The sequence below is a fragment of the Rattus norvegicus genome, chromosome 15, assembly GCF_021556685.1.
Source record: "Rattus norvegicus strain SHRSP/BbbUtx chromosome 15, alternate assembly SHRSP_T2T, whole genome shotgun sequence".
NCBI classification, from domain to species: Eukaryota; Metazoa; Chordata; class Mammalia; order Rodentia; family Muridae; genus Rattus; species Rattus norvegicus.
Window position 1 is genome coordinate 93,855,166 of NC_141548.1, and position 11,777 is coordinate 93,866,942.

Below are 11,777 nucleotides of genomic sequence, written 5' to 3' on the forward strand. Positions count from 1 at the left end.
AACCCAGGATAGCTAAAACTATACTCAACAATAAAAGAACTTCTGGGGGAATCACCATACCTGACTTCAAGCAGTATTACAGAGCAATAGTAATAAAAACTGTATGGTATTGGTATGAGAGACAGGCAGATAGATAGTGGAACAGATTTGAAGACCCAGAAATGAACCCACACACCTATGGTCACTTTATCTTTGACAAAGGAGCTAAAACCATCCAATGGAAGAAAGGTAGCATTTTCAGCAAATGGTGCTGGTTCAACTGGAGGTCAGCATGTAGAAGAATGCAAGTCGATCTATTCTTATCACCATGTACAAAGCTTAAGTCCAAGTGGATCAAGGACTTCCACATCAAACCAGATACACTCAAACTAATAGAAGAAAAAGTGGAGAAGAGTCTCATACACATGGACTCTGGGGAAAATTTCCTTAACAAAACACCAATGGTTCATGCTCTAAAATCAAGAATTGACAAATGGGACTTCATAAAACTGCAAAGCTTCTGTAAGGCAAAGGACAAAATGGCAACTAACAGATTGGGAAAAGATCTTTACCAATCTTACATCTAATAGAGGGCTAATATCCAAAATATACAAAGAACACAAGAAGTTAAGACTCCAGAGAGCCAAATAACCCTATTAAAATTGGGGTACAGAGCTAAACAAAACATTCTCAGCTGAGGATTATTGAATGGCCAAAAAGCACCTAAAGAAATGTTCAACATTCTTAGTCATCAGGGGAATGCAACCCTGAGATTCCACCTCACTCCAGTCAGTCAGAATGGCCAAAAACAAAAACAAAAACAAAAACAAAAAAAACAAAAAAAAAACAAAAAAAAACAAAAAAGCAAACAAAAAAACAAAAGCAAAAACAAAACAAAACAAAAACTCAGGTGACTGCAGATGCTGGTGAGGATGTGGAGAAAGGACCATTTCTCTGATGACTATGAATTTTGAATATTTCTTTAGTTCTTCTTGGCCTTCCTTAGTTAAGAATTCTCTGTTTAGTTCTGTACCCCATTTTTAATTAGGATATTTGAATTTTGGGAGTTTAACTCTTTGAGTTTTTTATTTTGAATATTAGCCCTCTATTGGATGTAGGAATTGTGAAGATACTTTCCCAATCTGTAAGTTGTCAGTTCGATCTACTGACCTTTGCCTTACAGACACTTTTCAGTTTCTTGAAGTCCCATTTGTCAATTGTTGATCATAGAGCCTGTTCTACTGAGGAATTTTCTCCCATGACAATGCATTCTAAGCTTCCTTACTTTCTTCTCTATTAGAGTCAGTGTATCTGATTTTAGTTGAGGCCTTTAATCTACTTGGCTTAAGGTGACAAATATGTATCAATTAGCATTCCTCTACAAGCAAACTGCCAGTTAGATAACCATCATTTGTTGCAAATGCCTTTTTACCCCTATCGTAGGGTAGGGTTTAAGTCTTTTGTCAAAGGTCAAGTATCTATTTACTATCTATGAGTCTGAGTTTATTTCTGTCTTCAATTATATTCAAATGTTTGACCTGTCTGTCTCTGTACCAATAATACAAAGTTTTTTGTTTTTTTTTTTAATTTTTTTTATCACTATTGCTTTATAGAACAGCTTGAGGTCAGGGATGGTGATTCCATCAGATATTCTTTTATTTCTGAGAATTGTCTTGGCTATCTTGCGTTCTTTGTTTTACCACATGAGGTTTAGAATTGCTCTTCCCATGTCTGTGAAGAACTGTGTTAAAATTTTGTTAGGGACTGCATCGAATCTGTAGATTCCTTCTGGTAAGACAGCCATTTTTATTATGCTAATCTTGCTGATCCATAACTAGGGAGATACTTCTGTCTTGTGAGGTCTTTTTCATTTTCCTTTTCCAGGGATCTTGTCATACAGATCTTTCCCTTGCTTGGTTTGAGATACTCTAAGATATTTTATATTATTTTTGCCTATTGTGAAAGGTATCGCTTCCCTAATTTCTTTCTTACCCTTTTATCTATTTGTATAAAAGAAGACTACTGTTTTTTGTTTTTTTAAGAAAACTTTAAATCCAGCCACTTTGGTGAATCATTTATCAGTTTTTGGAGAACTCTGGTAGAATTTTGGGGTCATGTATGTATACTATCATTCCATTCACAAATAGTGATACCATGACTTCTACCTTTCCAATTTGTATCCACTTGATCTAGGTTTGTTGTCTAATAAGAAGTAGGGTATGCAAAACTCATATGAGAATAGCACAGGAAAGAAAGACAACTTGAGAGCTGCCCAGGTTCAGTAAAGTTCAGTTGCATTGAATTCAGTACAGTTGGATGCAAATGAGTTGGGTGCAGTTGAGTTCAGCTGAGTTTGTTCTATCCTGTTCAATTCCTTCCAGATCATACAATTCAGTGCAGTTCATTAGAGGCAGTTAAAGCCAAAGGGAGCCAGAAGATTAGAACAACTTATCATATAGTTAGTTTGAGGCAAAGCAGAGCAATTCAGTGAGAAGCTGAGAGAAGCCAGTCAGCTTGCAGAAGAGTTTAGGCCAGAATGGCTGAATTGATCCAGCTAGTAAGAGTTTTGACAGGCAGAAGGATGAATTTATTCAGAAGTAAGTCTTGGAAGCTAAAACATTCTAGGCCAAAGTTAGCACACATACGCTGGAAGCTAAATAATTTAAGATTCATATTTGCAGTAGATCAGATTATATGGAAGCTAGAAGCTTCATGTCTTAGGCTAAGGGCTAAGTAGAGGGAAGAAAGAAATGCTCTGGGCTTAGTTAAATACAAGCTGTGTATTCCTACTACCTGAGTATGGCTACCATCACATCCCATCATCAGAAGCAATAAAAACAATTACATCTTATGCACAAAAGATACTTTTATATTTATGTATCTCAGTATTTCCTATCTGTACAAAATGACATACTTATGCCTATTCTATTGAGGTTTACATTTCACGGTGCTCTATATGTGCATACATATACATTCAGTAGAAAAAAGAAACGTCATATTTTGAAATTTAAACTTCCTTCTTAGACAATGATCCTATTGTGCCTTTTCTCCCAATGGTGAGTGTATTACCACATGACATTCTGAGTAATCTTTTACTTAATAACCATCTCACTGTTCACATGGTATGTACCTGTCATGTTGATAAAACAAATGAGACTTATGTTACATATTTTTGTCCTACATTAATATATTTTCAGATTTTTATGCATTTTTATTGATAATAGACTTATCTCTTTATATGTGAGTGTGTGTGTGTGTGTGTGTGTGTGTGTGTGTGTGTGTGTGCAGCCTTGTCTAGTCCCTGATTTTAGTGGGATTGCTTCAAGTTTCTCTCCATTTAGTTTAATGTTAGCTACTGGCTTGCTCTATATGGCTTTTACTATGTTTAGGTATGGGCCTTGAATTCCTGTTCTTTCCAGGACTTTTATAATAAAGAGGTGTTGAATTTTGTCAAATGCTTTCTCATCATCTAATGAAATGATCATGTGGTTTTGTTCTTTCAGTTTGTTTATATAATGGATCACGTTGATGGTTTTTCATATTAAACCATCCCTGCATACCTGGGATGAAGCCTACTTGATCATGGGGGATGATTTTTTTGATGTGTTCTTGGATTCGGTTTTCAAGAATTTTATTGAGTATTTTTGCGTCAATATTCATGAGGGAAATTGGTCTGAAGTTCTCTTTCTTTGTTGGGTCTTTGTGTGGTTTAAGTATAAGAGTAATTGTGAATTCATAGAAGAAATTCTGTAGCACTCTGCTATTTCAATTTTGTGGAATAGTTTGGATAGTATTGATATGAGGTCTTCTATGAAGGTCTGATAGAATTCTTCACTAAACCCATCTGGACCTGGGCTCTTTTGGGTTAGGAGACTTTTAATGACAGCTTTTATGTCTTTAGGAGGTATGGGTTTGTTTAAATGGTTTATCTATTTCTGATTACCTTTGGTACCTGGTATTGGTTCAGAAAATTATCCATTTCCTACAGATTTTCAAGTTTTGTTGAATATAGGCATTTGTAGTAGGATCTGATGATTTTTTTACATTCTTGTGGTTCTGTAATTATGTGTCTCTTTTCATTTCTGATATGATTAATTTGTACAAACTCTCTGTGATCTCTGGATAGTCTGGCTAAGAGTTTATCTATCTTATTGGTTTTCTCAAAGAACCAGCTTTTGGTTCTATTGGTTCTTTGTATAGTCCTTTTTTGTTTCTACTTGTTTGATTACAGCTCTGAGTTTGATTATTTCCTGCCTTCTACTCCTCCTGGGTGTATTTGCTTCTTTTTGTTCTAGAGCTTTTAGGTGTGTTGTCAAGCTGCTGATATATTCTCTCTCCTATTTCCTTCTGCAGGCACTCAGAGCTATGAGTTTTCCTCTTAGCACAGCTTTAATTGTGTCCCATAAGTTTGGGTATGTTGTACATTCATTTTCATTAAATTCTAAGAAGTCTTTAATTTTTTCTTTATTTCTTCCTTGACCAGGTTATCACTGAGTAGAACATTGTTCAACTTCCATGTATACATGGGCATTCTTTCCTTATTGATATTGGAGACCACCTTTAGGCCATGGTGTTCTGATAGGACGCATGGAATTATTTCTATCTTTCTGTATCTGTTGAGACCTGTTTTGTGCCTGATTATATGGTCAATTTTGGAGAAAGTACCATGAGTTGGTGAGAAGAAGGTATATCTTTTTGTTTTAGAATAGAATGTTCTATAAATATCTTTTAAGTTCATTTGGTTCATAACTTCTGTCTATGTCTGTTTAATTTCTGTTTCCATGATCTGTCCATTGATGAGAATGGGTGATGAAATCTCATACTGTTATTGTGTGAGGTGCAAAGTGTGCTTTGAGCTTTAGTAAGGTTTCTTTTATGTGTGTAGGTGCCCTTGTATTTGGAGCATAGATATTTAGGATTGCATCTTGGTGGATTTTTCCTTTGATGAATATGCAGTGTCCTTCCTTATCTTTTTTGATGACTTTTGGTTGAAAATTCATTTTATTCGATATTAGAATAGCTACTCCAGCTTACATCTTTAGACCATTTGCTTGGAAAGTTGTTTTCCAGTCCTTTACTCTGAGGTAGTTTTTGAATTTGTGTATGAGGTATGTTTCCTGTAGGCAGCAAAATGCTGTGTCCTCCTTACGTATCCAGTTTGTTGATCTATGTCCTTTTATTGGGGCTTTGAGTCCATTGATGTTGAGAGATATTAAGGAATAGTGATTGTTGCTTTCTGCTATCTTCGTATTTGGATGTGAGGTTATGTTTGTGTGCTTGTCTTCTCTTTGTTTTGTTGCAGAATGATTAGTTTCTTCCCTTTTTTTAGGGTGTAGCTTGCCTCCTTGTGTTGGTCTTTACCATTTATTAACCTTTGTAGGGCTGGATTTGTAGAAAGATATTGTGTAAATTTGGTTTTGTCATGGAATATCTTGGTTTCCCCATCTATGTTAATTGAGAGTTTTGCTGGATACAGTAACCTGGACTAGCATTTGTGTTCTCTTAGGATCCGTATGACATTTGTCTAGGATCTTCTGGCTTTCATAGTCTCTGGTAAGAAGTCTGGTGTATTTCTGATAGCTTTGCCTTTACATGTCGGTTGACCTTTTTCCCTTACTGCTTTTAATAGTCTGGCTTTGTTTTGTGCATTTGGTGTTTTGACTATTATGTGACAGGAGGGGTTTCTTTTCTTGTCCAATCTATTTGGAGTTCTGTAGGCCTCTTGTGTGTTTATGTCCATCTCTTTCTTTAGGGAGGTTTTTTTTTTTCTATAATTTTGTTGAAGATATTTACTGGTCTTTGAGTTGAGAGTCTTCACTCTCTTCTATAAGTATTATCCTTAGGTTTGATCTTCTCATTGTGTCCTAGATTTCCTGTATGTTTTGAGCTAGGAGCTTTTCTCGTTTTACATTATCTTTGACCGTTGTGTTGATAATTTCTATGGAATTTTCTGCTCCTGAAATTCTCTCTTCTATTTCTTGCATTCTGTTGGTTATGCTTACATCTGTGACTCCTGATCTCTTCCCTAGGTTTTCTATCTCCAGGGTTGTCTCCCTTTTTGCTTTCTTTATTGTTTCTATTTCCATTTTTAACTCCTGGATGGTCTTGCTCACTTCCTTCTCCCTTTTTGTTCCCCAGTAGTTCTTTAAGGGGTTTTTCTGTTTCCTCTTTAAGGGCTTCTTATTGTTTACTTGTGTTGTCCTGTATTTCCTTAGAGTTGTTTATGACCTTCTTAAAGTCCTCCATCATCATGATAAAATGTGATTTTGAATCTAGATCTTGCTTTTCTGGTGTGTTTGGATATTCAGTGCTTGCTTTGGTGGGAGAATTGGGCTCTGATGATTCCATGTAGTCTTGGTGTCTGTTGCTTGGGTTCCTGTGCTTGCCTCTCACCATCAGGTTGCCTCTGGCATTACCTTGTTTTGCTATTTCTGACAGTGGCTTGATCATCATTTAGACCTGTGTGTTAGGAGTGCTGTAGACTTCTTTTCCTGTTTTCTTTCAGCCAGTTATGGGAACAGAGTGTTCTGCTCTCAGGTGTGTAGTTAGTTTTTCCTGTCCACTGGCTTTCAGCTGTCCCTGTTGGTGGGAACCAGACAGGCCTGCCTCTCCTTTTCCTGGGTCCCTATGTGCAGGGGACCCAGATGGCACTAGGAATTTGCTTCTAGAGTCAGAAATGTGGGCAGAGTGTAGTCTCCTCTGGTTTCCCAGGCATGTCTGCCCCCTGAAGGTCTAGCTCTCCCTCCCACAGGATTTGGGTGCAGGGAGCTGTTTGACTGGGTCTGTTCAGATCCTGGCACAGTCTGTACTGCCGGGCTCCTGCAGCTTGACTACCCCTATCTTCCTGTCCCCAGAGGCCCTATACAGTTCTCTCTTGGGCCAGGGATATGGGCAAAGGTGGGCAGAAGTGGCTGTCTCTCCTGCCCTGCAGTCTCAAGATTGCCCACACTTCTGTGTGATCAGCTCTCTCTCCCAGCGGGGTTGGGGTGCCAGCTAGACATCTGTTTGATTTTTAATACATTTCATTCTTTTTCAAATCAATATTAAATTCATTATTCCTAAGTAATCATGCAAAAATAAAAACAAACAAAACACGAGTGAACTTAACTCCTAAGGAAATAGAAGCAGTCATTAAAGGTCTCCCAACCAAAAAGAGCCCAGGTCCAGACGGGTTTAGTGCAGAATTCTATCAAACCTTCATAGAAGACCTCATACCAATATTATCCAAACTATTCCACAAAATTGAAACAGATGGATCCAGCTATACCTCTCTTGGGCATATACCCAAAAGATGCCCCAACATATAAAAAAGACACATGCTCCACTATGTTCATCGCAGCCTTATTTATAATAGCCAGAAGCTGGAAAGAACTCAGAGGCCTTCAACAGAGGAATGGATACAGAAAATATGGTACATCTACACAATGGAATATTACTCAGCTATCAAAAACAACGGCTTTATGAAATTCGTAGGCAAATGGTTGGAACTGGAAAATATCATCCTGAGTGAGCTAACCCAATCACAGAAAGACATACATGGTATGCACTCACTGATAAGTGGCTATTAGCCCAAATGCTTGAATTACCCTAGATGCCTAGAACAAATGAAACTCAAGACGGATGATCAAAATGTGAATGCTTCACTCCTTCTCTAAAAGGGGAACAAGAATACCCTTGGCAGGGAATAGAGAGGCAAAGATTAAAACAGAGACTGAAGGAACACCCATTCAGAGCCTGCCCCACATGTGGTCCATACATATACAGCCACCCAATTAGACATGATGGATGAAGCAAAGAAGTGCAGACCGACAGGAGCTGGATGTAGATCGCTCCTGAGAGACACAGCCAGAACACAGCAAACACAGAGGCGAATGCCAGCAGCAAACCACTGAACTGAGAATAGGACCCCCGTCGAAGGAATCAGAGAAAGAACTGGAAGAGCTTGAAGGGGCTCGAGACCCCTATGTACAACAATGCCAAGCAACCAGAGCTTCCATGGACTAAGCCACTACCTAAAGACTATACATGGACTTACCCTGGACTCTGACCTCATAGGTAGCAATGAATATCCTAGTAAGATCACCAGTGGAAGGGGAAGCCCTGGGTCCTGCTAAGACTGAACCCCCAGTGAACTAGACTGTGTGGGGGAGGGCGGCAATGGGGGGAGGGTTGGGAGGGGAACACCCATAAGGAAGGGGAGGGGGGAGGGGGATGTTTGCCCGGAAACCGGGAAAGGGAATAACACTTGAAATGTATATAAGAAATACTCAAGTTAATAAAAAAAATGAATAAAAAAAACATATGTTAAAATATTTGTAAATATTTTCCTAAATTATACTCAGACAAGGCAAGTTTAGATGTTACTCTGTTTAATTTACAAATATTGACAAAAGTGATAAATTTAAAAATGGTTCATACAGAATCCTCAAGTTTAGGAATGTTTGATATATTTTGTTTGGTTAGAACTCTTGGAATTCTAAGACTTTTGGTATCTGTATGATATTTTACATGTCTTTTTTCTATTTTTTTTTAAATATTGTTTTCTTCTACAGTACAACCAACTGCAGCTTCCTTTCTCTTCTGTCATTCTACTGTCCCCCAACCTCCACTCTACCCCAAGTTCAGCCCCAATCCCAGCCAGTAAAGAAAAGTCCTCCTAGTTACTTCAACCACACATTGCACAAGATACAATACTCTAGCACAAACCCTCATATCAAGGCTGAGCAAGGCAAGGTAGCTGGGGTAAAACCAGCTCTAAGAATAGGCAGAAGAGTCAGAAAGACTCCCATTACTCACTGTGAGGAGTCCCCTCCAAACAGCAAGGCAACTAAGTTAATGTTTATGCAGAGGACCTAGTGCAGACCCCTGCAGGATCTGTGAGCAGCCATGAGCCCTGGTTAATTGACTTCCTGCTTTCTTGGTGTCCTCAACAACTCTGGCTCTCACAATTCCTCCACCTTGCCTTTCATGGTCTTTCATTTTTCTTAATCATGATATTAGTGACTCCTAAACTCCAGTGCTACAATTCTATGCTTATTATTCTGAATTTATATTCACACTTTTCAGTGGATGGTTTCCCTGACAACTTTACCACATTTCCCCTACAGTGACCTCTGGGAAAACAAAACATACATTTTTCTTTAAATAACATTTTATCCTGACACATAATGGTATTTTTAGAATTGGCTTTAAAATAAAAGATTTCTGTGTAAATGTTGCTTTGAACATAGTGGGCCTTTATGAATAGTTTTAAGATAAAAGTCAGTTTATGGTATATGAAACTCTGGAGGTCTTTCTTGAGAGATATTTTTGTCCTTATTATAATTGTTCTGTCCTGGGATGTCTGTAGCCTCTTTGGATGTGGGGTCTATAGTCCTGAAAATCTAAGACTATGCACATGTGACCCACTAAAAGTTCATGTTTCAAAAAGAAGTGTCATTTATGTCAGAATAGAGAAACTTGAAGACATTTTTGAGGTCACTTTTTACAAAGGGACTCAAAAGTGTTCCCTCTATGATGAACTGATTCATTGTTAAATTCTAAGTGACACATTATGGTATGACATTTCCTTGTCAAAGGAACATTATAGTCATTATCATTGTCTGTATCATCTGACAGAAATTTGAAGAATATTGACATTACCTAATGCATGCATAGATTAAGCTTGAAAATGAATGTTAATGACATTTTCATCTTATGAGAAAGAAGAGGGACACAGAAATGAATAAACATAGCATATAAATACTATGTATGTTCTCTTTTAAGGAAAATTCCATATAATACATAATACATAATAATTTTTAAATATTGGTTCAATATTTAAAATTTTAAATAGTGATTCAATATTTAAAAATTATAGGAAACTGACATATTCTCTAGGCATTAATAGGATATATTTTACTTATGTAAGTACTTACCACTTTTTTTATCATCTATTCACCTGATTAGATCATCTGAAGTTGTAAAGGAATTAATACTAATGACTCACAGAGTAGCCAAATTGTTTTATCAATATAAAATTCCAGATCAATTTTTTTGTTTAAATCACTGTTTCATTGAATATTTTACCAATGAGTGACAATCAGTGTATATTACAGTACTTGGACTTCTTAAAATTCAGCTTCTACTGGGTCACATTAAGCTACTCTTGGGCATGGCATCCAGCCTGCACTGCCACCCACCACTTCTACCTTTTCACCTCCTATCATTGTTTCACATGAGCGAGTTTCAGACTTTGTGCAGACATGTTAGCAGGATCTGAGACTCTTCCAAAAGAAGGATATGTGCATCTAGAGATAGTATGTGGAGAGTATTAGGGGGGAAGTACCACGTGCTACTCATAAAGTTCATCCAGATGAAAATACCAAGGAAAATAGATAATAAGACAGAAGAAACAAAAAGGCAGGCAAAATAAGTGAAGAGATTTGATCAAGAAATTGACAATGAAGGTATAATTGAGACAGACATTGATGCACTACAGAAATGGGAGAAATATATGCAGAGCTAACAGAAGTCATGGTGGATTGAGCAAATGAAAAGAAAGGAGCTTCCATCGAAGATTTACATTATGGGGAGCTGCAGTAAACCATTCACTTTTTCCACCATCATCATCCAACTAAATCCTAGCTTGCCTATTACGTATGCTAAGAGCGCTACTGCCTTAATCAAACTATAGGAGCCAAGCACTGCCATTGGAGACTGTAACAGGGCCATTAAAATAAACCATGATTCAGCTCAGCCTTGCAAGGGTGGAGGAAAAGCAAAGAATCCAGGGTCACTGTGCAGAAGCAGCTCATGATTTTGCCTTTCTTGTAAACTGTATTATAATGACGCAATCCTGAAAGAAGTTTAAAAAAACATCCTGAACACTGGAAAAAGTATAAGTTAAAGAGTGAAGAATGAGAGGGAAAAAGACAGAATAGAGAGGCTGAAGAAAGCTCGAGAAGAGCATGATATGGTTTAGAGGAAGAGGAAGAAAAAAGATAGTTCAGAGTTCAAAATCGTGCTTTTTCAGTTGATTTCCGGGGAATGCTCAGAATAGGAGGATGTGTTGAGAATGTCAGGGATGACAGAGCCAATGAAATCCTCATTGATCCAGATGTTCTTGAAGCATGCACAATCCAGAACTCATGGTAACTTTCAAGGATGTGGCCCAGAACCCAGTAAATATGTTAAAATATTAGAGGAACCCAAAGGTTATGCATCTAATTACTGACTTGTCAGCCAAGATTGGAGGTCAGCCACAGCAGTAACCTCAGCCCTTATTGAGTTTTGGTTTTTGCATAGTTATTATGTGTAAAATTTCTCAAAAATAAACAACCAGGGAAATGCAATGTTTTTGTTATTCATTACTTCTGTGGAAAGCAGTGTTAAATATATAGATGATAGCAATTTCAGATGTAGTAAGTCAAAACCATTATTAGAATGTTACAGGCATAAAAATGATGAAAATTATATTAATATTTCTAAAAAGGGTGGGAATAGTCACTGAATATGTAAAAATCTATACTAAATCTATATTAAATCTATATTAAGATACTTAACCGTTGTTGTCCTTTGGCAGAGATCCTCAGTGGAATTTATTCTTTTCCTTTTATTAGGGAAAAGAAAGAAGCAGAAATGAGAACCAGAGGGGAGGAAGAGGGTGGAACGTGAGTTATGTGAACACATGTTCCGTCTCTTACTTCTATGCCTGACACTCACCCAAGGCCCAGTACATTCTGTGACGATTGAGCCCCTGTCCAATGTTTATGTCAACAACTCTCATCATCATCAATACCACTATAGAAGCGCATAAT

At 37.4% G+C, this 11,777-nt stretch overlaps 1 pseudogene; it reads left to right on the forward strand.

Moving 5' to 3' along the window:
* St13-ps4 (ST13, Hsp70 interacting protein, pseudogene 4) overlaps positions 1-10,831 on the forward strand; it is a 33,722-nt pseudogene extending 22,891 nt beyond the window's left edge.
* The last annotated feature ends 946 nt before the right edge of the window (positions 10,832-11,777 follow it).